This window comes from Aulonocara sp. 'chitande type north' Nkhata Bay, linkage group LG3 (assembly GCF_057382095.1).
Source record: "Aulonocara sp. 'chitande type north' Nkhata Bay isolate Kocher_YH1m ecotype deep benthic linkage group LG3, A_spYH_male_GT1.1, whole genome shotgun sequence".
Taxonomy (NCBI): Eukaryota; Metazoa; Chordata; class Actinopteri; order Cichliformes; family Cichlidae; genus Aulonocara; species Aulonocara sp. 'chitande type north' Nkhata Bay.
Window position 1 is genome coordinate 13074264 of NC_141346.1, and position 27748 is coordinate 13102011.

Sequence of the window (27748 nt, forward strand, 5' to 3'; positions counted from 1 at the left end):
ATATATATATGTAGTATATACATTGGGTGAATGTGAATATGAATAGACATCTGACTATTTTACAGGATAGACAGTATAAGCATATTTAAAATTAAAGGAATTGAAATGTACATTGTGCCTTGGTTTAGTGTCTGGAAGAGAGTCCTGTCTCAGTCAATTATAGATGATGTGACAGGGCGGGTGTGTGTGTTTAGGGCACGGATGGCTTGGGGATAGAAGCTCCTCTTGAGTCTCTCTGTCCTTGCCCGGAAGATGCGGAACCTTCTACCAGATTGCAGAAGTTGGAACAGTTTGTTGCCAGGATGGGACGGGTCCTTCAGTATCTGCGCTGCTCTAGTCCGGCATCTCCTGGTGTAGGTGTCCTGAAGCGGGGGGAGAGCAATCCTGCAGCAGCGTTCTGCTGTACGGATCACTCTCTGGAGAGCTTTTTGGTCCTTCACACAGCTGTTCCCAAACCACGATGTCATGTTCTGTGTGAGGATGCTCTCCACAGCGCCTGTATAGAAAATCCTGAGGATCTTTGGAGAGACCCTGAACTTCCTCAGTTGTCGTAGGTGATACAGGCGCTGCCTAGCCTTTTTGGTCTGGACCTGAATGTGGGCAGCCCATGTCAGGTCTGAGGAGATGTGGACACCAAGATACTTGAAGGACTGCACCCTCCCCACTGGAGCTCCATTGATGATAATGGGCTTGTAGTCTCTGTGCTGACCCCTTCTGAAGTCCACCACCAGCTCCTTGGTCTTGCTGACGTTCAGCTGGAGGTGGTTGTCCTGGCACCACGATGCCAGATTCTTCACTTCATCCATGTAGGCCGCTTCATCGTTGTTGGAGATGGCACCCAACACCACTGTGTCGTCAGCAAACTTCACAATGGTGTTGGAGCCATGGGTGGCCACACAGTCTGAAGTGTAGAGGGAGTAGAGCAGTGGCGAGAGGACACATCCCTGAGGTGCTACTGTGTTGATGGTGATGCTGTTGGAGAAGCACCTGCCCACCCTCACCACCTGAGTTCTGCCAGTGAGGAAGTCCAACACCCATGCACACAGACAGCTGTTAAGTCCCAGATCCCTCAGCTTTGTGAACAGTCTGCAGGGCACTATTGTGTTAAACGCTGAACTGTAATCAACAAACAGCATTCGCACATAGTTACCCTGTTTCTTGTCCACATGGCTGAGAGTGGTGTGTAGGACGTGGGCGATGGCATCCTCTGTGGATCTGTAGGCGAACGGTGTGTCTCCTGCCACTCTCTGACACTGTGCAAACGAGCTGGCCCCAGTGTTTTCTGGCATTTTCAACTCCTCACTGCAGGCATGTCATGTGCCTGCCTGCTTCAAGTCCTCTACCATAATCCCTGTCCCCAAGAAACCTAGGATCACTGGACTAAATGACTACAGACCCGTGGCTCTGACATCTGTGGTCATGAAGTCTTTTGAGCGCCTGGTTCTCTCCTATCTCAAGACCCTCACGGCCCCCCTCCTGGACCCCCTGCAGTTTGCATACAGAGCCAACAGGTCTGTAGATGACGCCATCAACATGGCCCTACACTTCATCCTGCAGCATCTGGACTCCCCAGGAACCTACGCCAGGATCCTGTTTGTGGACTTCAGCTCTGCCTTCAACACCATCCTTCCAGACCATCTCCGAGGCAAGCTTTCCCAGATGAATGTGCCTGATCCCATCTGCCGGTGGATCACTGACTTCCTGACGGACAGGAAACAGCATGTGAGGCTGGGAAAGAATGTCTCGGACTCCCGGACCATCAGCACCGGCTCCCCTCAGGGCTGTGTTCTTTCTCCTCTGCTCTTCTCCCTGTATACTAACTGCTGCACCTCCACCCACCAGTCTGTCAAGCTAATCAAGTTTGCAGATGACACCACCGTTATTGGACTCATCTCGGACGGGGATGAGTCTGCCTACAGGAGGGAGGTTGAACGTCTGGTGTCCTGGTGCAGCCACAACAACCTGGTGCTGAATGCCCAGAAGACAGTGGAGATTATTGTGGACTTCAGGAAGCACACAGCTCCACTCCCCCCCATCATCCTGACTGACACCCCCATCACCTCTGTGGACTCATTCCGCTTCCTGGGTACCACCATCACCCAGGACCTGAAGTGGGAGCCCACCATCACCTCCATCATTAAGAAAGCCCAGCAGAGGATGTACTTCCTGAGGAAGCTGAAGAAATTCAACCTGCCAACACGGACGATGATGCAATTCTACACTGCAATCATCGAGTCCATCCTCACCTCCTCCATCACCGTGTGGTACGCTGGAGCCACTATCAGGGACAAACAGAGACTGCAGCGTGTTGTGCGCTCTGCTGAGAAGGTGATTGGCTGCAGACTCCCATCTCTGCAGGACCTGTACACCTCCAGGACACTGGGGCGTGCAGCTCGGATCTCAGCTGACCCTTCTCACCCTGGACACAGTCTGTTTGACCTGCTCCCCTCAGGCAGGAGGCTCCGGTCCATTCGCACCAGAACCTCTCGCCATAAGAACAGTTTCTTCCCCTCTGCTGTTGAACACATGAACAATAACCGTATGACTGTTCCCACCACTAACACATGACCCTACGCTGTGTTCACTGCATCATTCCATGTTTGGCACTGATCACCACCTGCACTCATGTATATATCTATCTACTTAGCACTTTTAATTCTTATTCTTATTTTTATTTATTTATTTTTTCATGTCTATTTAAGCGTAATTTATGACAGTATGTTTGCACTGAAGCACCGCAGCAATTTCCTAATGTTGTAAACCCGCTCAACATTTGGCAATAAAACCCTTTCTGATTTTTTTGTAATGTGATGCTGTTGTCCCTGGCTCTCTTTCTCTGTCTCTCCCTCCTGCTCTGTTCCTGTGCTACTGCGAGTGTAACTACCGCCCCTCCCCCCTCTTCCCAGCGCAAGCACAAGGCTCGCATGTGGAGTGAAGCGGAAAAAAAGTGCGAGAGAGAGGGTGAGAGAAAGAAGAAAATCCCCCACGGCTCGCGATAAGGAGCCGGCTCACGTCGTTCACGTAAAAGATCCGGCTCTAAGAGCCGTTTCGCTCGCTCGTGACACATCACTACTGTCATAGCCTGTCAACGACGTTGATTAGCTGCGTATATACAAATGTGAATCGCATCATTGGCTGGACTATGGGATAAGGTGGCATCGTTTTAATCCCATACGGGAGCAGCCAGTCACTCACTGACTAACACTGTAAAACAGAACTGTTAAAGTATTCATTTTAATTTCAATTCAGGTTAGATTTTTTCTTGTGCGCAATGCAGATTTTTTGTGCGCAGAGACCATGCCAGCAGTGCGCAATTGCACACGTGCGCAGCTTAGAGGGAACATTGGTCGTGAGGTCTCAGAATTTGCTCTTTGAGCAAAAGAAGAATGACAAGACCACGGAACTGAAGGTTAATAACATCATGGAGAAACTCGCAGCTCTCCAACGGAAGATTGAGAGACCAGTGTCGGAGTGTTAAAAACAGCTTGAAATTCTCATGAGTTGTTTGCAAAAGAAAAATCACCATCACGGACAAGGTAAGCGACTCATGTTGTAACTGACGTCAGACGCCGGAGATTTTGGCGGAAAATAAAAGCAAATGGTAGTTTAGATTTGAACAAATTCCTTTAAACTTCAGTATTACCAAATATACTTATCAATTGTCTTATAACTAACAATATTTGTCTAAATAATCTCCAATACCCTGGAGAAACACGGGGAGAGTTTAGAGGCTCTCCAAGATTATATTGATCAGTGCTTTCAGGATCTCGTGATGAAGAAGGCCCAGAGTGCAGCTTCCCCGGCCAAATCTGAGACGCCGTTGTCGAAAAGACTTCGCCCGGCAGACTCCCCCGGCACAACATCGCCAGCCGGCAAAGCTATTGCCGACATACTGGAGTCAATCGACCAACGATTGTCCAGTTTCGACGCAAGGCTGTCCTTGGTGGAGATTCTTCACCAGGAATTTAAATGCTTGCGAGAATCCCTGGAGTTCAGCCAGCAGCAGGTGGAAACGCTCGCTGCTGAAAATGCCACGCTAAGGGAGTTGGTGAAATGTCTCACAGAAAATGTTTCGATTATTTTAAAGAAACCGAATATAAATACATATAGTAATAAAAAATGTCCCATAGTACAAATGTTTTACACAAAATGATATTAATGTGGCCATTCCCTCACAGGGGTACCACAATAACATCATCCAGGCAGGAAACAGCATATGCAATTTGGGGAAGAAGCTACCGCTTCATGAGGTGCTGAAAAATGGCCGAGGCTTCAAATAAGACAAACGGAAGTGTGACGAATTGGTACGAACCATACAGAGTGGAGAAGGCCATTTTTGTCTTTGGACTCTGCAGACAAGGGAATCTGCCAGTAAGCGTTGGTTAAATCCAGCATCATAAAAAAAACAAGCAGTGCTTAACCAGTCCAGGTCAACCCAGGCATTGGACATGATAGGTTTGTAGCTTGAACCCATCCGCTGGAACGTTGAAGACAATATAATTACACAGCAAAGCAAGACACGAGTAGGCAAAGTTCTTCATGTTACTCATGCATGAGGGAGTCCTGCCTGGAGCCAAGTGTCGTTCCACCACTTGACCTCTGTCAGACTCTCAGCCAGGTCCCCCATAGCACTCCTTTTATTGTGGTTACATGAATATGCATAGGGTCATTAACATATAACATCTTACATAGGTATACATGTGAACAAAGAATACTGTGTGTGTGTGTGTGTGTGTGTGTGTGTGTGTGTGTGTGTGTGTGTGTGATTTGTGTGTGATTTGTGTGATTTGTGTGAGGTCAAGATGTGACCCTGTGAAGACTCCCCAAAGGCTGGTGCCAGGAGTCTAGGGCTCCATCTGAACAAAAGGCTCTTATACTTAAAGAAATATACGTGTGTTTGCTAAACCATATATCAGCAAGAGAAGATACGACCTCTCCTAGGAGGTGTGTGATCTTATGCTACAGAGAGTTGTTACAGACCTCCTAGGATGAGACATTCTTTCAATCTACAAATGATTATATACTTCTAAGCATATATGGTTAAATATTTCTAAGCATAAATGGCAATGAACAATACAAAACCTAACAGGACAAGCATCAAACCATGAGACCTTGTTCACTTTCTGATAATCATCACCAATGTTCCCTCTAAACTGCGCGTGTGCTCAATTGCACACTGCTGGCATGGTCTCTGTGCAGAAAAAAATCTGTGTTGCACACAAAATAAAATTCTAACCTGAATTGAAATTAAAGTAAATACGTTAACAATTCTATTTTGCAGTCTTAGTCAGTAAGTGACTGGCTGCTCCAGTATGGGATTAGAACAATGTTTGGTTTTCTTCCAGAATACTGCGGGAAGAAACAGTAAAAAACAGCGTTTTATAAGGAAAACTCTCTAAAGCACTCACTGCCTGTGAGCAAAGACAAAACCAAAACACCCCCACCCTTTCCCATTGGTCAAAAAATGCACCATGTCGACCAATCAAAACATGGCATTTAGTTGTTAAGAAACGGGAGGAAGTTTTAGGAGTGACGGTGTTCTGGGAATCCATCCTACCTCAAAAAACATCCTTCCCAATGTTTCTGCACAGATGCGGTGCATGTGCACAACACCAAAGCAGAATCCACTTTTTCTCTCACCCATCCGGAATACTTCTCAAAGTTATGCTTATGGTTAGGGGTAGGGTTAGGTTAGATTGCATCAGATTTGATGCAAAACACCTGATTGTTCTGTAAATAGTTTAAATGTTTGTTTAAAAAATGCCTTAGCAGCATTTTTAGGTAAACAGCTGCAAAAATCTTTGTTGTTTGCAATACTCAGTAACTTTTTTGAAGAAGTAACTATATAATTAATTGCCCAGCATTGGTCTTTATATATTGTATTTTGCAGAGAGAGAGTTACAAAGTTTCAAAGTGGTGCTCCATGAGAGTCCTGTAGACGAGCAGGGGAGGAGAACGCAGCTGCAAACCACTGTTGCAGTGCAGGAACATCTGCTTTATTGGAATGTGTGAGATGTTAACCACAATGACTCTTAAAAACACTGTCTGAAAACTTCATGCCAACAGCACGTTTTTAAGGAAAATCAAACATATTTTCCTTGAAGGTCATTTTAGAGTTTTTAATGAGCTGTAGGATCCTTTTTCAGTGTGAGTGGAGAACAGCCAAGTCGCCTCCTGTGATAAACCTCCACATGTACCACTGAAAACAGTTAAATTAGTTTGAATCGGAAATAATGGCTCAAACTACTTGTTCTGAGACCATTTCTTTATTTTTCCCACCAAACTGTTTAATAAGATAAACTCTACACAGACTTCATCAAATATAACTAATGCTTTAACAGTATCAGGATTTCATAATACAAACTTCAAATCAACAAGAAAACAGCTGCAAACACGTGGATCAAAATTCATTAAAAAAACAACATGTGGACTTCAAGGACTAAATACACTAAAGTGAAAGGAGGAGCAAAAAATTAGAGGTTTAACAGAATTTGAATTAAGTAAAAGTAGTCACCTGTGATCTTTAAAATGGTGCTGATGTGTGCTGCTGTTTTTAACTTTCAACATTTCTTTGCTGCCACTGTGAATAAGATTGTGGTCTTTGCCTAATTGAATAAAGGTTACACTGACTTACTGCTCCATCCTCTGGTACAAACTGGTATTACATGGAAGTACAGCCCAAAACCAGTTTAGCTTGAGTTTCTTTTTTCAGGACATAAAGTCACAGCAGGTGTTGTTTCAAAGCTGGTGGACAGATTTAGTTCATTTTGGTAGTTTTAAGAGCAACAGCTGTGTAATTATTTGCAGTTTGGGGAGAAAATGATTTAAGAGAAGATTTTACAACAGCAAAAGATAAATATGAATGAAGAATTGAAATTTAACTGAGGTAACACATTAAATTAATACATTAAAAAAAGAAGTTAATTTTGGAAAAACTAAGAAAGCTAAATTAAAAGAAATTGATATATAAAACCATATCTGCAATTTTGATACATTATCTGTTTGGTGAAAAAGAAATTCCTATAACTTTAATAATACAGTAACAAGTACAACTACTAAAGACTACTGTGTCCTAAGGGAACAAAGATTAAAATGTAACAGGGATAACATTTTAGAGAATTCAAATCCCTCAAAGGAAAAAACATAAACTTGATATGCATATCTATACATGCAGCTTCCTAAATGTAACATTCAGAATTATTCACTGCAGGTCCAGAAATCAGAGCTACCTCATCAGATCCAAGTGTGACATCAGCTGACACTCTTTACAGGAGATTCCATCTGAACTCTGTGGAGCCTGATCTCAAGGTTTTTAAGTCTGAGCCTGAAACCAGAAGAGGATCTTTCTCTCTCTTCAGATTCATTGTGATCCAGTGATTTCAGTCCTGCATGATCAGGCTGATGTTTGATAATGAAGTGAATGTTTTTGCACATTGGTAACAGTGAAACAGTTTATTTACAGTGTGGGATTGTTTGTGTTCGGAGTATGAACTGAGATTCCTGAAGCTCTTGTCACACTGGTCACAGCTGAAGTTCACTTCCATGTGTGTACGTTCATGTTTGTTACGATGACCTGATTGTGAGAAGCTTTTGTCACTGTGTCTGCACTTGTATGGTGTCTCTCCTGTGTGGATTCCCTTATGCTTTTTCATTGAGCTCATGTTCAGTGGTGAAGGATGACCCACACTGGTCACAGATGTGCTTTTTGACCACACTGTGGAAGAGGTCATGTATTTTTATAGTATTTGGTGTGTGGAAGCCTCTCCCACATTCTTTGCAGTAGTTCATTTTGCCTCCAGTGTGTCTACGTTGATGTGCTTTTAGGTCCCGTTTGTGATTGGAGGTTTTTCCACAAAGGTCAAAGAGAAACTCTTTCCCACCACCACAGTGACGACAGGGTTGAGAAATGGATCCATGTGCTTTGCTCCACTTCTAAACAAAGACATTGTAAGTCGGGGAATTGCTTCAACGTTTTTATCCTGAATGTCGCCTGAAATAAAGAGCATCCTTGCCAACGTCCAATTACATTTTACTCTTTACATTATAACACTCAGCTTACTGAGCGAAAATGATTCTTCATTTTGCCAAACTGTTCATTCAGCATAATTCCATAAGTTTATTCATGACACTTGTTCCAAAGACTCAGGTTACAACTACAAGATAAAAAAAAATCAATACATCCTCACAGTAACTGCACTTGTAGAGTTACTTTCTGGTGTGGATCTGTTGGTGTTTTTTCAAGGGATGTGGAGATTTAAAAGTCTTCTCACACAGGTCACATTTGTAAGGTCTCTCCTCAGTGTGGCTAAACATGTGTTGTTGTAACTGTGCATCTGTTATAAATGGTTTCCCACACTGATCACAGCGGTAAAGATCATTTCCAGTGTGACTCCGTAGGTGACTATTTCGGTACTGTTTGTCTCTGAACCTTTTTCCACAAAAGTCGCAGCTGTACGCCTTAATTCCAGAGTGGGTAACTAGATGCCTCTGTAAACCGTCATTTCGAGCAAAAGCTTTACCACACAAATCACAGCTGTGTGCTTTAACTCCACTGTGCATGATATGGTGTAATTTTAAGCCTTTGCGTTGGGTAAAAGACTTTCCACACAAGTTGCAGCTGTAAGGTTTAACTCCACTGTGGATGAGTTGGTGTGTTTTAAAGTTTTGAGCGTGGGTAAAAGACTTTCCACACAAGTGACAGTTGTACGCTTTAAATCCACTGTGAACGAGTCTGTGTGTTTTTAATTCTCTAGCCTGGGTAAAAGACTTTCCACACAAGTCACAGCTGTGTGCTTTAACTCCACTGTGGATGAGTTGGTGTGTTTTTAAGCTTCCAGCCAGGGTATATGACTTTCCACACAAGTCACAGCTATATGATTTAACTCCACTGTGGATGAGTTGGTGTCTTTTTAAGCTTCCAGACTGGGTAAAAGACTTTCTACACAAGTCACAGCTGTATGGTTTAAATCCACTGTGGATGAGTTGGTGTGTTTTTAAGGATCCAGCCTCGGTAAAAGACTTTCCACACAAGTCACAGCTATACGGTTTAACTCCACTGTGGATGAGCTGGTGTGTTTTTAAGCTTCCAGCCAGGGTAAAAGACTTTCCACACAAGTCACAGCTATATGATTTAACTCCACTGTGGATGAGTTGGTGTCTTTTTAAGCTTCCAGACTGGGTAAAAGACTTTCCACACAAGTCACAGCTGTAAGGTTTAAATCCACTGTGGATGAGTTGGTGTGTTTTTAAGGATCCAGCCTCGGTAAAAGACTTTCCACACAAGTCACAGCTATACGGTTTAACTCCACTGTGGATGAGTTGATGTGTTTTTAAGCTTCCAGCCAGGGTAAAAGACTTTCCACACAAGTCACAGCTGTAAGGTTTAACTCCACTGTGGATGAGTTGGTGTCTTTTTAAGCCTCCAGCCCGGGTAAAAGACTTTCCACACAAGTCACAGTTGTAAGGTTTAACTCCACTGTGGATGAGTTGGTGAGTTTTTAAGTCTCCAGCCCGGGTAAAATCCTTCCCACACTCATCACAGCTGTAGGTTTTCTCTCCCTTTCTTCTGTGAGGTTTGTCGGCCTCCTGAGAGCGCTGACTTCTCGCTCCATGTTCGTCCTGCAGTGACAGAGATACAAACAGAGGCAGTGAGTGAAATGCAGTCGTGGAACAAACTGAAACTCCCTCCATTGGTGGAATCAAACATGTCAACAAACACATTGTAGGTGTGTTACCACCACCTTCTGGTGACAGTATCACATTACAATGATGTGCTACAATGAGAGTTGTAATGAAAATGACATTATTGAAGAAATATCAATCAGCAGAGAAACTCTTTTACGCATAAGAAATTGCAAGTTCAACTGATGATCTTGTTGTTTCAATGTGTGCTTATAAAATATAATCTTTGCATTTTCTTCTAACTTCAGTGGTTTTTGGTTGTGAATGTAGAGTCTGTATATATGGAGGAGCACAGGATGGAAAAGATAAAGCTGCTGTTAACATGTTTTTAAAAACCAACCAGCTGAACACACAGTTTCAATAACCGTGTAACTGTGATACTTTTCTCACCTTTTGTGTTGAAGTCATTGTTTCCTCTGTAGTGGCTGAGCTGAGTCCAAAATTGTTCCTCTGCCGCTCCACCAGAATCCTGTTACTCAGCTGGGACACACACACAAAAATATACAAACACCGTAAGTAGTCCAGACAGACCAAGGAACTAACTTTCTGTCTAAACTTTTCAAGCAGGTCATGCAGACTCTGGGGATTAAGCATGTTGTGTCAAGTGCATACCATCCTGAGTCTCAAGGAGCATTAGAGCGCTGGCATCAGACACTCAAGGCAACGTTGCAGAAATACTGCTTGGATACTGGAAAAGAGTGGGATGAGGGAGTACCCCTGATGGTGTTTGCCATGCGCGAAGCTAAGCAAGAGTCCCTTGGATTTAGCCCAAATGAACTAGTGTTTGGTCATTCTGTTCGGGGACCTTTGAAGTTGTTGAAAGAACAGTTCTTGTCAACAGACCATGTTGTGAAAACTAATGTTCTGGATTATGTTTCACAGTTCAGAGAGTGCCTCCATAAGGCCAGGTTGGCAGCTGCAGAAGCCCTCTCCTCTGCTCAGGGGAAGATGAAGAGTTGGTATGATAAGATCTTTCAATCCTCGATCTTTCAATCCAGGTGACAAGGTTTTGGTTCTTCTACCAACTGCTAGCTCTGCATTGTCTGCCTGCTTCTGTGGACCATACCAGGTGGATAAGAAAGTAAATGACACTGACTATGTGATTAAAACACCAGATAGGAAGCGTAAAACACGCTTGTGCCATCTCAATATGCTTAAATCCTTTCATTCTAGAGCTGACTCTTTCTGTGGCACCGCAGATAAGCCTGTGGCATCTCCGTCAGAGCAAATCTCATCTCCAGAAACTCTCTTGTTGAACTCCTCCTCAGGATTGAGGTCGAGTTTAGATGAAGATGGGCTCAAACTTTGTGATGCCAGCTACCAGAATGCCAGAATGCTTAATTCTGAGGTACTGTCCCAGTTGTCTATATATCTGTCCCACTTGACCCGTGAGCAACAGTTAATAATAATAATAATAATGGATTGGATTTATATAGCGCTTTTCAAGGCACCCAAAGCGCTTTACACTACCACTATTCATTCACTCTCCCATTCACACACTGGTGGATGCAAGCTACACTTGTAGCCACAGCTGCCCTGGGGCAGACTGACAGAAGCGAGGCTGCCATATCGCGCCATCGGCCCCTCTGGCCAACACCAGTAGGCGGTAGGGTAAAGTGTCTTGCACACAACGACACAACGACTAGGACAGAGAGCCCGGGGATCGAACCGGCGACCTTCCGGTTACAGATGCGATTCCCAACCCCCTGAGCCACGGTCGCCCAGTTGGACATTGAAAGGCTCGTCAACATTCATTTAACACTCTTTGGGGACACGCCTTCCCGTACTACTGTAATAGAGCACGACATTGATGTTGGGAATGCAGTGCCTATTAAGCAGCATGCTTACCGTGTGAATATGGCAAAAAGGGAAATGATGAACACAGAAGTAGACTACCTTCTGAAGCATGGATTGGCTATCCCAAGCTATAGTCCATGGAGTTCTCCGTGCCTGGTTACGCCAAAATCAGATGGAACACCTCGCTTTTGCACAGATTTCCGCAAGGTAAATGCAGTAACAGTACCTGATTCCTTCCCACTGCCCCGTATTGAGGACTGTATTGACAGCGTCGGATCTGCTGCTTATGTGAGTAAGCTTGACCATCTTAAAGGTTATTGGCAAGTACCTCTGACAGAAAGAGCATCAGAAATCTCAGCTTTCGTAACACCTGATCACTTTTTACAATATACAGTCATGGCATTTGGAATGAGAAATGCTCCTGCTACCTTTCAGAGGTTAATGTCAACTGTATTATCTGGTGTGGCGAACTGTAATGTTTATCTTGATGATGTGGTCATCTATTCTTCCAACTGGTCAGAGCATGTCGACACTTTAACCACCATGTTCAAGCGTTTAGCTGATGCTTCCTTGACCCTCAACTTGGCTAAATGCGAGTTTGGTAAGGCTACAGTGACCTACCTTGGAAAGGAAGTTGGGCAGGGCAAGGTTCTCCCTATCAGTGCAAAGGTTAATGCCATCCTCAACTTTCCTGTGCCAACAACACGCCGTGAGCTGCGCAGATTCCTGGGGATGGTTGGTTACTACAGGTGTTTCTGTAGGAATTTTTCTCAAGTCGTAACACCACTGACTAACCCGTGCAGCCCAAAGGTACCATTCATTTGGAGTCCTGAGTGTCAACATGCTTTTGAATGTGCAAAAGGTCTTCTGTCGAGTTCACCTGTTCTTGTCGCTCCAGACTTTTTTAAACCTTTCAAGCTTGAAGTGGATGCCAGTGAGGTGGGGGCTGGAGCTGTTCTTCTTCAGGATGATGGACAAGGAGTGAGTCACCCTGTCTGCTTCTTTGGCAAGAAGTTCGATACTCATCAAAGGCGGTACTCGACAATTGAAAAGGAGACTCTGGCCATGCTTTTGGCTCTTCAGCATTTTGACGTGTATGTGGGATCTACTTCCCAACCTGTAGAGGTCTTCACTGATCCCAATCCTCTCGTGTTCCTCTCTCGTATGTATATCAATCAACGATTGATGAGGTGGGCTTTAATTTCACAAAACTACAACATTGAAATAAAGCATAAGAGAGGATGTGAAAATATTGTGGCCGATGCCCTCTCAAGAATGTGATGGTGTAAGGTTAACAAACTTATACGTTTGTTTTTCTGGGTGGGGGTGTTACATCCCCCAGGAGGATGTCTCTTCTCCCTATTAACCCTTTGTTTTGTCCAGGCTCCACCTCCTCTGTCCTGATTGGATGTTGCGCAGAGTCCGGCTAATTGGTAATCAGCAGAGCACTATTTAAGGCCTGTGGAGCTGTGCTTCTGTGGCCTCTGGCCATTTTGGTTGCCATACTTGTACAGGCTTGCATGCCTTTGTATTTTGTGTGAGCATTGTTGTTTTATGTTCAGACTGCTTGTAGGGGAGAGCTGCCTTTTGTTTTGACACCCTGTTTTCTCCTGTTTATGTGTTGTTAGGTAGGTTATGGTTATAGGTAGGGCTGGGCCATATTATACCGTTCACGGTAATACCGGTATAATGTTAGGCAACGATAGGAAAATTAAATATCGCGATAGAATGGGAGTAAAACGCGCATGCGCAGTGCCTTTGTTTTCATACGCACATGGCCGATTGTTGAGTGAAACAGATGAACCAGAATTGGTTTGTAAAAATGGTGCAACTTCCGTGATGTGGAACTGGTTTGGTGTTTGTCCGTCAGATACACAACAAAGCACATTTTTTTGCAGAACATGCAAGCGGCCGTTGTTATTGTCGTATTTGTCGGACTAAGATGCTCTTAAATCTGGGAGTAATCTGGGTCCTAAACTCCGTATACTTCAGGTCAAACAACACTGCAGCATCACTTAGAGTTAAAAACTGTCTAAATTCTTTCATCTTTAATAAAACGATCAGCATTGCTGCTTTACCAGGTGTAACTATAAAGTTTAACTTCCAGGCATCCATGAAAACAAAAGTTATTACATTTAACGGAGTTAGAAGTTAGCAGGAAGCTAGCGGAAGTTAGCTCGCTAGTTTCGCTAGTTACCTAAGCATGATATTGCATGTTCTGACTGAGAGATTTCTGAAAAAAATCAAACGTACAGCTCTGCTATCACTTCCAACATAAATGAAGACAGGAAACTAAACAGCAGTGACGTTTGTAGGGTTACTGAAGTTGGGCTAGCTGGTATATAATGATGTGCTACGTGATCGCTAGCGACACAGCTATGTTAGCATAACATAAACAGTGAAGCTGGAGGACGAACACTAACACTTTTCCACTTATAAAAGTTAACGTGAAGGTTCTTCATGGTTAGAAACAAATGCAATCGCATGGCAGGATGCTGTAAACGGACCAAACTTCAGTCAGGTGAACAACTGAGATAATCCATCCACAATACGAGGTTAGTCATTACTATACTGCAACAACATGGGAATAGAGCAGCTGCCAGAGAATTCAACATTAATGAATCAATGGTACAGAAGTGGAGGAAGCAAGAAGAATGAGTTTAATAAAGTTTGATTTATCTGACTGCTTTGTTTCGCTTAATGTGCCTTATAATCCCGTGCACCTTATGGTCCGAAAAATGCGTACTGCACACTGCAGTTTAATGTTGCAAAGCACCTCTTTTTAACTTCAGTGGATATTATACATGGTTATGCTCAGGATATGTCAGCCCATTTCTACTGGAAATGCCTTTTGGTTAAACTTTCAGCAAGGAATTTGCATTTGCACTGTTACATTTTTATAAAGCTTTAATGTACATAAAAACCAGCTTCTTGTTTAAGTGAAAATAAATGGAAGGTTGTCTTTTTGCGCTAGTAATGTTGTGGAGTTGTATTTTGTCTCGCATCAATTATATCGTCGGTTATATCGTTATCGCAAATTTTCAAATATATATCGTGATAAATATTTTTGGCCATATCGCCCTGCTCTAGTTATAGGTTGTATATCTTGTTTCTTTGGAGTTAGGTAAGGTTCTTTTATTTCAACATCAGGGATGTTTCGTTTGTTATGTTGGCCTTGGCTCTCCCTGACGTTATACCTCAGTCTGATCCCATCACCAGTATTAAACAAACCTTCTAAAATTACCATCTTGGCTCCTCCTTCTCTATCCACCTTTATGTTCGTCCCTTCAACCCCCTAGACCAGCCAGGGGACGTAACAGTGTGTGTGTGTGTGTGTGTGTGTGTGTGTGTGTGTGTGTGTGTGTGTGTGTGTGTGTGTGTGTGTATCATTAGCTCAGCATCCTCAGCAGTTGGTGTTTTTCTGCAAACAGTCTCTCACTCTTTCAACATGTTCACAATAAACTGTGAACACACTTCGCCGACTTCACGGATTTTTGATGGTAGCGATCAAGCTATTTTTACTTCCAAAATCAGACGTCTTTATTTGCGCTGGAAGAAAATAAAATACATGTGCATCTGGAGATCATCCTATGAAGTCCTATTCTAAAGGCTGATTGCCCTCCCCCACGCTTGTACCTGTGGCTTCATGTCCTGAGGGTGGGGGTTGGTTGTTCTCCTGCCCTGCAGCCGATCCTTTTGTTCATATTCAAAGACTATTTTTCTGTATGTATTCTTTCCCCCTAGCAACCGCCATATTAAGATGTTGCAAGTGTAACGATGTAAAAGAATGAATATGGTTTTGTTGTTGTTAAATTCCTGTTAAACTTGGGATTGCAACCATGGGTTTATTTTGATAGATTTGATGTTGAAACTTTTATTTTGAAAATCCACAGCGGAGGTCTGCTACTGGTAAACTGGTTTTCCCTAAGCTTATCAATTAGTAGCTGTCACTACCCGATCTGTACCGGAAACCCGATTGGTACCCCGCATGCGCAAATGTTACGTCACTTCCTCTCTTTGCCAACATTGCGACATTCAATATATGTGGAGGTCGCCTTGTCAAACTGAGACCCAGGATCTCTTGTTTTCCTCATGAGCTTCGCTCAATTTGTCGATCCTGCCCGCGACTCTTGGTGCCGTTGCGTGCTTTGGACCCGGTGGACTCCTGCTTGGTTCCTGTTGTGGGATCTCTCAAGAAGGGTTCTGCAAAACCCTCTCCTCTCCGACATCTGCGTTGGCGTGGAGTGGACCAAACAAACCTCCGACCTGTGGATCTGGTTGTTGCTGCCTCGGAAGCTCCCGAGCCAATTCCTCTCAGGTTGGGATTAATTAACGCCAGATCGGTGGCAAATAAGACATTCATTTTGAAGGAATTTTTCGCTTCCCATGCACTGGATTTTCTTTGCTTGACTGAAACTTGGATTCCACCCGGTGAGTTAAGTGCCTTTTCTGAATTACTGCCGGCTGGCTGTGCCTTTTTTAGTGTTCCGAGAGTTTCTGGTCGCGGTGGAGGGTTAGCTGTTGTTTTTAAGGCACATCTTGACTTTAAGCACCTATCCCCATCAACACGCCACACCAGTTTTGAACTCTGTTTGTGTGAACTGGGCCACTCGTCTTCACTGTTGTGTGCAATTGTTTATCGGCCCCCAAAATATAACAAGGAGTTTTTATCCGAGTTCTCAGAGTTTCTTGCTGACTGTGCATCACGGTATGACCAGATCCTTTTACTTGGTGATTTTAATATACACGTCTGCTGCCCGGGGAAGCCCCTGGCTAAGGACTTTCTGGACTTAGTGAACTCTTTTAACTTTGTTCAGTCTGTTGAAGGTGCCACTCAAGAACGCGGTCACACACTGGACTTGGTTTTATCACATGGTTTATCTGTCCAAAACATACTTGCCGAGGATGCGGTGTTCTCTGACCATATGCCTATTTTATGTGATATTGTTCTTTTTAATCCTGTTCTTAAGCGTGCTGTACCTGCTCGATGTTATCGTGCTTTTGGCTCAGATACTGCCGAGCGGTTTTCCATATTGTTTGACCAATTTATTTCTTATCCTCCTGAGTTGTCCACCTCAGATGGATTAGTTTCTTGTTTGGATTCTGCTTGTAAATCTGTCCTCAACGCTGTCGCTCCTTTTATATTCAGACAATGCAAGCCAAAGGCTAGTCCTTGGCTAACTGATTTTACCAGAGCCGCTAGAAAAGAATGTAGAAGATGTGAAAGACGGTGGAAAAAAGATAGGCTGTGTGTCTCTATGGAAGCTCTTAAGACTAGCTGGAAAGTCTATCAGAGAGCAGTAAAGGCTGCCAAGCACTCCTATTTTTCTGAACTTATTGCTGCCAGCTCGCATAACCCTCGTGTTATATATAACACTATAAATTCTGTACTTAATCCGGAAGGCTATATTCTTTTGCACTCTTCTGCAGTTATGTGCAATAAGTTTCTTAATTATTTTGTGGATAAGGTTGCTAGTTTGAGACCTCTGACTCTACCTATTGCTGACCCAGCCATGCATGGTTCTTGCTCAAGTTTGTTCTCTGCTTTTCTACCAATTGTTTTATCTGATTTAGAGAAACTTGTGTTGAATGCTAAACCGTGTGGCTCTCCAAATGACGTTGTTCCTCCCTGTTTTCTTAAAAAGGTATTTCCTATCATCGGACCACATATTCTGAACATTATTAATACTAGTCTTTTGTCTGGTCAAGTACCTAGGGAATTTAAGCATGCAGTCATACATCCTTTACTTAAGAAACCGGGCTTAGACAGTTCAGTCATATCAAATTTTAGACCCATCTCTAAGCTTCCCTTTCTTAGTAAGATTCTGGAAAGGATTGTTTATACTCAGTTGATGGACTACTTGAATGACTCTAAATTGTCAGAAATCTTTCAGTCCGGCTTTAAGCCATTCCACAGCATGGAGACAGCCCTCGTAAAAGTTATGAATGACATCCTGATAGCGACAGACCGTGGTAAATATGCAGTGCTGGTCTTGTTGGACATGACCGCTGCATTTGACACTGTGGATCACAATTTGCTGATCTCCCGCCTACAGCACTGTGTGGGAATTTCTGGTTCGGCACTTTTGTGGTTAAAGTCCTATCTTTTAAATAGGACCTTTTGTGTTAAGTTGGGGTCGGCTTCATCCTCTGTGGCCCCTCTGCTTTGGGGTGGGCCACAGGGATCTATTCTTGGGCCGTTACTGTTTTCATTGTACCTCTTGCCTCTTGGTGCGATTTTCCGAAAGCATAAAGTGCCAATCCATCTATACGCAGATGACTGCCAGCTCTACTTACCTTTTAGTCATTCTGATAGTCTCCCAACTGGACCTCTGCTTGACTGCCTTACTGATGTCAAAGCATGGATGGCAAAAAACTTTTTAAATTTTAATGATCGGAAGACTGAAGCAATTTTATTTGGCCCAAATCGTTCTTCTCATACTCTGGATGTTGATCTTGCAGCTTTGACTTCCCAACTAAAGAGTTCGATCACAAATCTCGGAGTTAAAATTGATTCTGCACTCACCTTTGATGACCATGTAAACGGGGTGGTAAAATCAGCATTTTATCACCTCAGACGTTTATCAAAGGTTAAGCCCTTTCTTTCCAAGCGTGACTTGGAAAGTGTTATTCATGCCTTTATTACCTCACGTTTAGATTATTGTAATTCTCTTTTAACAGGGGTTGGGCAGGGCACTTTGTCACGCTTGCAATTAGTGCAAAATGCTGCGGCACGATTTTTAACTGGCAGAAGAAAATTTGATCACATCTCTCCGATTTTGGCCTCTTTACACTGGCTTCCTATTGAATTCAGGATCCGTTTTAAAGTCCTTTTATTGGCTTTTAAATCTCTAAATGGTCTGGTACCTGTTTATTTGTCTGACTTGTTGAAGCCCCACATCCCCACTCGTTCCCTTCGGTCACCTGAGCAGTTGCTGCTTTCGGTCCCAAAGTCACGGCTGAAACTTAGAGGAGACCGAGCGTTCTCTGTTGCCACGCCGATGCTTTGGAATAACCTTCCTCTCCATATTAGACAGGATGCATCAGTGCCAGTTTTTAAGTCTTTATTAAAAACCTATTTTTATTCCCTGGCTTTTAACTCTGTGGGTAACTGACATTTTTATTGTTTTTTTTAACTTTATTGCTATGTCTGGTTTTATTACTATGTGCATATTAGTATTGTACAGCACTTTGGTCTACCAGGTGTGTTTTTAAAGTGCTATATGAATAAATAAATAAATAAATAAATAAATAAATAAATAAATGATGATGATGATGATGATGATGATGATGATGATGATGATATTTGAATGATACGGTTAGCGCCCAGTTAGCTCCTAGCATTTCTCAACAGCTGTGCCTACTTTTCACTACCGGAACATTTAAACAATGGATAATCCGTATACAATAATAATAATAATAATAATAATAATAATAATAATAACTTTATTTATAAAGCGCTTTCAAACAAAGTGCTGTACAACTATTTAAAACTAAAAAGATAAGTAAAATAAAAGTGATACATAGCAATACAGGTAAAAGACACAATACAAGTTAAACACAGTAAAAAAATTTAAAACTAAAAGCAATAGAATTAAGACATGTAAGATGGGGTGAACAAATGTGTCTTCAGCTTAGTTTTAAAAACCTCCACAGAGCATGCCTGCCGGATATCTTGAGGGAGGTTGTTCCACAGAAACGGGGCATGAAAAGAAAAAGCACGCTCTCCAATTGTCTTTTTTCTTTTTTATCTGCTTGTGGGGCTCGCACACAAGAATTTCACTCGCATGTGCTGTGCCAGTGTGCCTGCACATGTGATGTGACAATAAAAGTGATTTGATTTGATTTGATTTGATTTTCTGGCTCTAGGAACCTTTAGAAGGCCAGAGTCCTGGGATTGGAGAGCACGGGATGGAACATAAAGATGTAAAAGGTCGGAGAGGTATGTAGGTGCCAATCCGTTTAAAGCCTTGTAGGTGAGTAGCAGGACCTTAAAATCTGCTCGAACCTGACAAGGTAGCCAATGCAGAGAGTTCAGTACAGGGCTAATGTGCTCAAATTTCCCTGTCCTTGTTAAAATGCAAGCAGCTGCATTTTGCACCATCTGTAGACCTCTAAAACTTTTCTTTGGTAGCCCAGAAAGAAGAGCGTTACAATAATCAATACGTGAGGACACAAATGCATGGATAAGGACCTCTGCAGTGTCGCTTGACAAAACTTGTCTGATTCTGGCTATGTTCCTCAAATGATAAAAGCCGGTCTTTGTTATCTCTTTTACATGAGACTCGAAAGAGAGCACCATGTCGAACCATACGCCCAATTTTTTTACCTTGTCCCTGCAATTTATGACACTGTCATCAATTCTCAAGATGAAATTTTGGGACAAGTGCTTAAATTTGTGTGGCCCAATGACCATCAACTCTGTTTTATCAGTATTTAGGAGCAAGAAATTATCCAATAACCAGCCCTTAATTGCAGATAGACAAGATTCTAGTTTAGAGACTTCAGCACAATTTCCAATGGTTAAAGGAACATAAAGCTACAGGTCATCAGCGTAACAATGAAAGGTTACATTAAAAGAACGTAAAAGAACACCAAGAGGCAGCAGGTACATGGAAAACAGCAATGGTCCAAGTACAGAGCCCTGAGGGACCCCGTGCCTCACTGCACAGGTCTCGGAGAGATCATTTTTAAAACTAACAGACTGAGATCTCCCAGACAGGTAAGATCTCAGCCACGATAAAACATTTCCTGTAACTCCAATAAAATGTTCAAGCCTATCCAATAAAATGCAGTGATTCACAGTGTCAAACGCAGATCCAGCAGTACTAGAACTGAAGTGCGATCGTTGTCTGCATTTACCAGCAGATCATTTACCACTTTGACTAAAGCTGTTTCTGTGGAGTGATTTGGTCTAAAAGCAGACTGAAATGGTTCAAACAGATTGCTTGTTGACAAATGCTCAGTGAGCTGCTTAAAAACCACTTTTTCAAAGACTTTAGATAAAAAAGACAGATGTGAGATGGGTCTATAGTTTGCGACCATGTCAACATCCAGTCCAGGCTTGTTCAAGATTGGCACTACCACAGCTGATTTAAAACATTCAGGGAAGACTCCAGTTGTCAATGAAGTATTTAAAAGAAACAGAATGTAGGGTCCTAATACTGACCACAGTTCCTTTATAGCCCAGGCTGGTAGAGGATCCAAAGAACAGGTTGTACATTGAGCTGCTTTTACAACCTTAGTTAATCCAGACAGAGAAATAACCTTGAAGTCAGAGAACAGTTTATCAGCACCAGCAGGCAAAGCAGCCGAGTAGTCTAATGAACAGCTTGAGGAGGGAGTAATCTGATTCCTAAGTGTTTCAGCCCTGTCTCTGAAAAACGTAAGAAACAAACAAACAAACAAACAAATTCATGCTTTTCTCCTCAACAGAGAGCGTCCCCCGATTAAACAACAGCGCCGTAAAATAAGAAGAATGGCGCCTAATTACAGAGTTAATAATACAGACTTTGTAATGTGTCACGTGAAGATTCATCAGCCAGATGATGTGTTTACTGACAATTGACAGTGATAGCGGACATCATCACCACTAGTCCAATCAATCCTCTCCACACAGACAAGCATAAACACACTCGACTATCAGTAAATCAAATTTAACACACGTTTGTAATGACGCTAATTCAGTTTACAATAGGGTTCATTCGCTCGGTCAGCAGGTGGCAGTATCCTCGAACACTGGGGAGTAAACTGCCATTAAACGAACAGAAGAAGAAGAAAACCCCTGCACATGTGCGGTATGGATTGGGTAGACCCGATTTGTACGGTCCGACTTTGCACATGCGCAGTAAGGATCGGGGAGTCCTAATCCGTAACTCTCTTTTAATTTTTTTGTTTTTGTCTACATTATATTAAATGTTTCATTATCGGAAACATTTTAAGAGATACTTATTATTCTTAACATCTTAACAGATCGGGTAGTGACAGTAGCAATGAAGCTTTTGCTGTGGTAAGTTCTTCCTCAGTCCGCCCTGACTGAACATGAGTTTAAAACATATTTGAAGATCCTCATTGAGGTTAACATGACAGTGCATTAACAGCATGAACTGCCCATACAGTAGCATCTGAGTAGATTTCAGTGTTATGATCTTGTTTTGCAATTAATGGGTTAGACGGTAGGAAAAATGGACACGCTGAGCTAGCGGCTAATAGCTAGAGGAGACTGTCTTGTCTAATAATTTGAAACTTTTCTTGATAGTTTGGGCGGAATCCTGTTGCTGGAAACCCATGGTTATTCATGTCTCATGTTATTGCACGTATGTGTATTTTGAAACATGTATTTGGTTGAGCTGCAGGCTAATTCTGTTTAAGAAATACTGCTTATTAGGTTTTGCCCAGTAGATGGCAGCATTGTTCCATTTACTATTGTACATGAAAGGAAATTTTGGCTTTGACACTTGTTCCAAAGACTCAGGTTACAATTACAAGATAAAAAAATCAATACATCCTCACAGTAACTGCACTTGTAGAGTTACTTTCTGGTGTGGATCTGTTGGTGTTTTTTCAGGGGATGTGGAGATTTAAAAGTCTTCTCACACAGGTCACATTTGTAAGTGTAACAGTGTTTATGTGGTATTATTCCACTTGCCACAAATATCAGTGTAATGGGGAAGCAGCGCCCCCCTCTTGGTGTGGCTGGTTAGGTGAGGCTGGCTGCAGTAATCGCTGCCAGTCTGCTGTAGCCATACGAGAGGTGAGTTGTATTGTTCCGCACACGATATAGCTAAGTAGTACAGACACATAAAACATGTTTGATTAGCTGATGGGCACCGAGTGTAATAAGTGCCTAGTGGACACATGTCCAACACCAGTTTTATGTACTTTTCATTTGTTTATTAATGTGTGAAACTGTATGCTAAAGCGGAATGCTAATGAGATGTTCTGCCGTAGTGTGCTGTGCGGAGTGGTGTGTGGCGAGCCATTTGCACTGATACAACACCGTTGTTTCCATTCAGGAAATAAAGTGGCAACGATCGATCAGAGACTCCTTGTCTTCTTAAAAACACAACACAACGCAGAGTTGAGGAGTCTGTTTGGGCCGAACTGTTGCAGCGGGATGAAGCAGAAACCGGTTACATAAGGTCTCTCCTCAGTGTGGCTAAACATGTGTTGTTGTAACTAGAGATGGCACGATACCACTTTTTTATGTCCAATACCGATACCGATATCATAAATTTGGATATCTGCCGATACCGATATGAATCCGATATAGTGTTTTTTTAATCAACAAAATTGTTTTTTAAATATCTTGCTGCATTTTGTATAAGTTCATACTCAAGTTTAAAACAACAACTACACTTAAGCTATTCTGTTATACCTGTATGCAAAAAAAAAAAAGTTTCATAGTTCAGCAATACTGATCAATCTAATAAACTTAAACCTACACCATCCTCCCTATTCTGGTATTTTAAAGCGTACTTAGCGTAAATATTAAGCAACCTAACTAATAGGGTTCCAACTCCCAGCAACAACAAAAATAAATAAATAAAAAATAGGGAACCACCCCTCACGCTCCACCTCATGATGCTTAATCAACGTAATCAACCTTAATTTGATGCAGTGTGAAAAAAAATGCACAGAAATCAATTATTTTTCAAGAAATATTAAATAGATTCAACATCTTTCTTCAACAAAATTGCAGACGGCACAGATGGTACCTTCCCAAAGGAAAAAGTACTATAGCTTACTAGGGTATATATATTAGACTTAATAGTCACTATATACATTAATTGACTTCTATTCATTTTACATCAAATTAAAACTTTGGGTGTCAGATAATTATTTATTAAAAGCTCGACATTTTAAATGAGAATAAGAAAGAAAAGTATGTCTTTGTGTCCCCTTTTCCCTGTTCATGCCCCATCGGCCCCCCTGGCTAAACTTTGCTAGATCCGCCCCTGCACAGTTACCAGCCGTCAGCTACGTAGAAAAAGATCCTCGAGTAGAAAGTAATATTAAATAAATTCTAACAACAGCTGATCAAGCTTTAACGTGCTGCTGTTGTTCAGCCGTTGGTTTCCTCTTTCTGGTGCAAAGTGGGCCAAAAACAAACAAGACAGACGGACTCGCGACAGAAAAGCCGATCAGCTGATCGTTAAGCAGTTTCATGATTGAAGTAGCAGCAAGAGAGAGAGAGAGGCAGTCGCTCCATATATCAGTTGTTAAGCTTAACGCAGGAATGCTTTACATTCAGAGATGGACTTACACACTTGCTTTACTTCTCTCGGGGATAACTTTGTCGGAGATGAAATGCCGGGTTGCTAGCGAAGCTCCACATGCTATCCAGACCACCGACAGGTCCCGCATGCCACAGCCGCTCTATCACGTGATGCATACTGCTCCGACGTGCTAACGTTCTGAGGTGAGTTACGGCGTGTTGCAAGTTTTGTGAGGTGCTTTCGTGATATTTAATGGATCGGATTACATTTTTTATTTTTCTCCGATATCCGATCCAGTTATTTAGGTCAGTATCGGACCGATACCGATACCCAATATCGGATCGGACCATCTCTAGTTGTAACTGTGCATCTGTTATAAATGGTTTCCCACACTGATCACAGCAGTAAAGATCATTTCCAGTGTGACTCCATAGGTGACTATTTCGATAGTGTCTGGAAGTTTATTTATTTTCACATGAATGTGCATTTAAGTGAATTAATTTCTCTTTTTTTTACCTAAACCACAATGCAGTAATATTTTTATTTTATTTTCCGTAATAAGTTTTGTTGCCATTTTATTTTTTCAATCAATATTTGGTTTTTATTTATTTTAAGAAAACTAAGAGTTCCACTATACGATCATTAGCTTATCCGTTAGTAGCAATGAAGCTTTTGCTGTGTTTGGGCGGAATCCTGTTGCTGGAAACCCATGGTTATTCATGTCCCATGTTATTGCAGAGACCCACAAAAGTGGAATAAACCACACCTGAGCTCTACCCATTTACTCATACAACTCTATGAGTTCCAGATCTACTGGCGTTTAGATCTACTGGCGTTTAGATCTACTGGCGTTTAGATCTACTCAACTGGCGTTTAGATCAACTGGCGTTTAGATCTACTGGCGTTTAGATCTACTGGCGTTTAGATCTACTGGCGTTTAGATCTACTGGCGTTTAGATCTACTCAACTGGCGTTTAGATCTACTCAACTGGCGTTTAGATCTACTGGCGTTTAGATCTACTGGCGTTTAGATCTACTGGCGTTTAGATCTACTGGCGTTTAGATCTACTCAACTGGCGTTTAGATCAACTGGCGTTTAGATCAAGTGGCGTTAGTCGAACAGATGTGTGGCAGTCTTGCGTTTCAGGAGCTGCTACCGACAAACCAGCAAAAAAACGCCAAATGTGTCACCTGTGACACTTGTGAGGTTATCTCAAACACACTCCGTCAGTCTTGATGCTGTTGAACAACAAAATGTTTAAAAATGTGGCGAGTTCACCTGGTGATATCCTCATGCGCGACGCGATCGCGAAAACAGCAAACAAGTAACACCACGCCGTTGTTGTTCACAGGACACAAAGAGTAAACGATCGGGAGACTCTTGTCGTCGTCATCGTTCCCCTCGCACGTTTTATTTCTCCGGTTTCAGCGTTTTTGCTTCACAACTACAGCGTGCTGTTTACTTTGTGCACTAACATGGAGTCGAGTCAACCAGCGCCACCTCTGGCCAAGTGCCACAGCCTACAGCCAGATCAACTTGTGACATACATCTGCAACACATTTGAATTCGTGTCATGCACATTTGTACCTTTCAATTGTGTCTGTTTGTGCGTCATGCAAATAAACCTTTGGAAAGAATGAAATGATATCATGTATTTATTATCAGCCTACATTTGTACAAAATGCTAAATGACATACACATAAGAATCACCATCCTGATATCAATACTTTTGCCCATACGAAAAATGTCGTGAACACACTAATATTTCACCAGTGTTGTAACATCACATGTCGTTAGCGTAGTCTGTCTGTGTCTGCCCTCTGCAAACAAACATGTTAGAGTTGGTTGTGATATACAGTCTGCATAAGTGTGGTCAATCTAATAAACATTTGTAAGGAGATGGCAGTTACTGTGAATGTACAGCAGGTGATTAGTAATAAACAGCCAGACAATGACTCTGACAATCTCATTCAATCTTGCAGATTGCACCTTCTGTGGAAAGTGGTACCACACGGTGTGTGTGGACTTCCCTTGTGCAGAAGGCGACTACAAATGTTGTGGGTGCTAAATAAACAGAAAAAAGTGATCCCTGTTGTCTTTGCTTACTGATTGTTTTTAGTGTTGACAATCCACATTGCTGGCATTGCATCTTTCAACATGTTTGTGGGCAGATTTGGATGTACCAGGGGTAAGTGCAGCCACTCAGCCTCTACTCACTGTGATCATAGCAGCAGGTGCAGATGTGTCACAAGTTAATCTAGTAGTGGGCTATGGTCATGTGTTAGTGGTGGGAACAGTCATATCCACTCACTCTCACTGGCTGTTTATTACTAATCACTGTGTAACTGCTGTGAATTCACAGTAACTGCCGTCTCCTTACAAATCTTCATTAGATTAACCACACTTATACAGACTGTATATAACTCCAGCCATGTTGATGGATTGCCTATATTGGCTGGAAATATTCATTTTCAGGGAAAAGACACAGACAGACTATGCTAGCGACATGTGATGTTACAACACTAATGAAATATTGATGTGTCATATTTGTCCAAGGTGTATTTCATTGTTATGGAAAAAGAGAATATCAAAATCATGATGACCAATTGGAGTGGTGATTTCTATGACTTTGTGTATATAATTTGGAATTTTGTACAAATGTAGGCCAATAAGGAATATATGATATCATTTCATTCTTTTCAAAGGTTTATTTGCATGACGCACAAACAGACACAATTGAAAGGTACAAATGTGCATGACACGAATTCAAACGTGCTGCAGATGCGTGTCACAGGTTGATCTGGCTGTAGGCTGTGGCACTTGGCCAGAGGTGGCGCTGGTTGACTCGAGTCCATGTTAGTGCACAAAGTAAACAGCACGCTGTAGTTGTGAAGCAAAAACGCTGAATTCGGAGAAATAAACCGTGCGAGGGGAACGATAACGACGACAAGAGTCTCCCGATCGTTTACTCTTTGTGTCCTGTGAACAACAACGGCGTGGTGTTACTTGTTTGCTGTTTTCGCGATCGCGTCGCGCATGAGGATATCACCAGGTAAACTCGCCACATTTTTAAACATTTTGTTGTTCAACAGCATCAAGACTGACGGAGTGTGTTTGAGATAACCTCACAAGTGTCACAGATGACACATTTGGCGTTTTTTTTGCTGGTTTGTCGGTAGCAGCTCCTGAAACGCAAGACTGCCACACATCTGTTCAACCAACGCCACTTGATCTAAACGCCAGTAGATCTGGAGACTGAGTGGGGTTACACAAGCAATCACAAACTCTACAGTCTGTCTAACTCCAGTGTATACCAAGCAATCTATTATTCTCAACAGAGCTAAAATTAACATAAACTGAACCTGCATTAAAGTTAGCTCGGTGCTTACCTTTAGATGAGCTCACAAACCGAGAAAAAATCCGCGATGAAGCTGGAAGTCTTTCCAAACAGGAAACAGATTAGGGAGCAGAGACCCACGTGGTTCACGCTGATCTCAGCTAGGATCCAGGAGACAAGGGTGTGCAGATCGATGCAGATATCGATCCAAACGTTGGTAGTGGTATATGTTGCTGTAAGTTTACTACTTTACTCCCGTTTCATCTCTCTCTGCTCGACTCCTCTCCTACACACACTTTCTCCGCCCCCTTTTCCTGGCTCTGTGGTGATATGTTACTGTGCGGTCACGTGACTCAGCTGCACAACGTAACCACGTGGGGTCTTATTTCAAAATTAGTGCCTATCTCCTTTTCAAAAACTCTTTTCCTTGGCCTCGATGAAATCGTGGGAAGGAGAATTGCTAAGGACTCAGGGAAAGAGAGGATCGGTGCTGAGAATTGGAACAGGCTGTATCCCAATTCAGGTTCTGCAGCAGGCACGTGCAGAGGGGAGGGGGGGGGGGCTAGAGGGGCTTGAGCACCCGCCCCTTTCCTGCTGAGTGCCCAAAGTGCCCTTTTGTTGAGGCAACTTTTAAATTTTTAAAATTTATTTATTTTTTATGTGTGTGTGCGTGCGGAGTCCTGTCTGTGCCCCTCAACAATAATATTTAACTAT

The 27748-nt window shown here is 42.5% G+C and overlaps 1 long non-coding RNA gene and 1 pseudogene across 8 annotated transcripts in view; one reads left to right on the forward strand and one right to left on the reverse strand.

Moving 5' to 3' along the window:
- Positions 1–27748, forward strand: part of LOC147334029 (uncharacterized) — a 111742-nt gene that overhangs the window by 79503 nt on the left and 4491 nt on the right. For 5 of the 7 annotated variants that reach the window (XR_015128436.1, XR_015128446.1, XR_015128437.1 and 2 more), the window contains exon 1: positions 26528–26749. The exons of the other annotated variants lie outside the window; for them this stretch is intronic. This is a non-coding gene — a long non-coding RNA (uncharacterized LOC147334029). Of the gene's footprint in view, positions 1–26527; positions 26750–27748 lie in introns of those variants that run through there. 7 annotated transcript variants of the gene reach the window in all.
- Positions 6099–27384, reverse strand: LOC147334033 (uncharacterized; annotated as a pseudogene). The gene is made up of 3 exons (XR_015128403.1): positions 27087–27384; positions 10072–10161; positions 6099–9618 (listed from the first exon to the last, which is right to left on the reverse strand). The product of XR_015128403.1 is annotated as an uncharacterized LOC147334033 (transcript).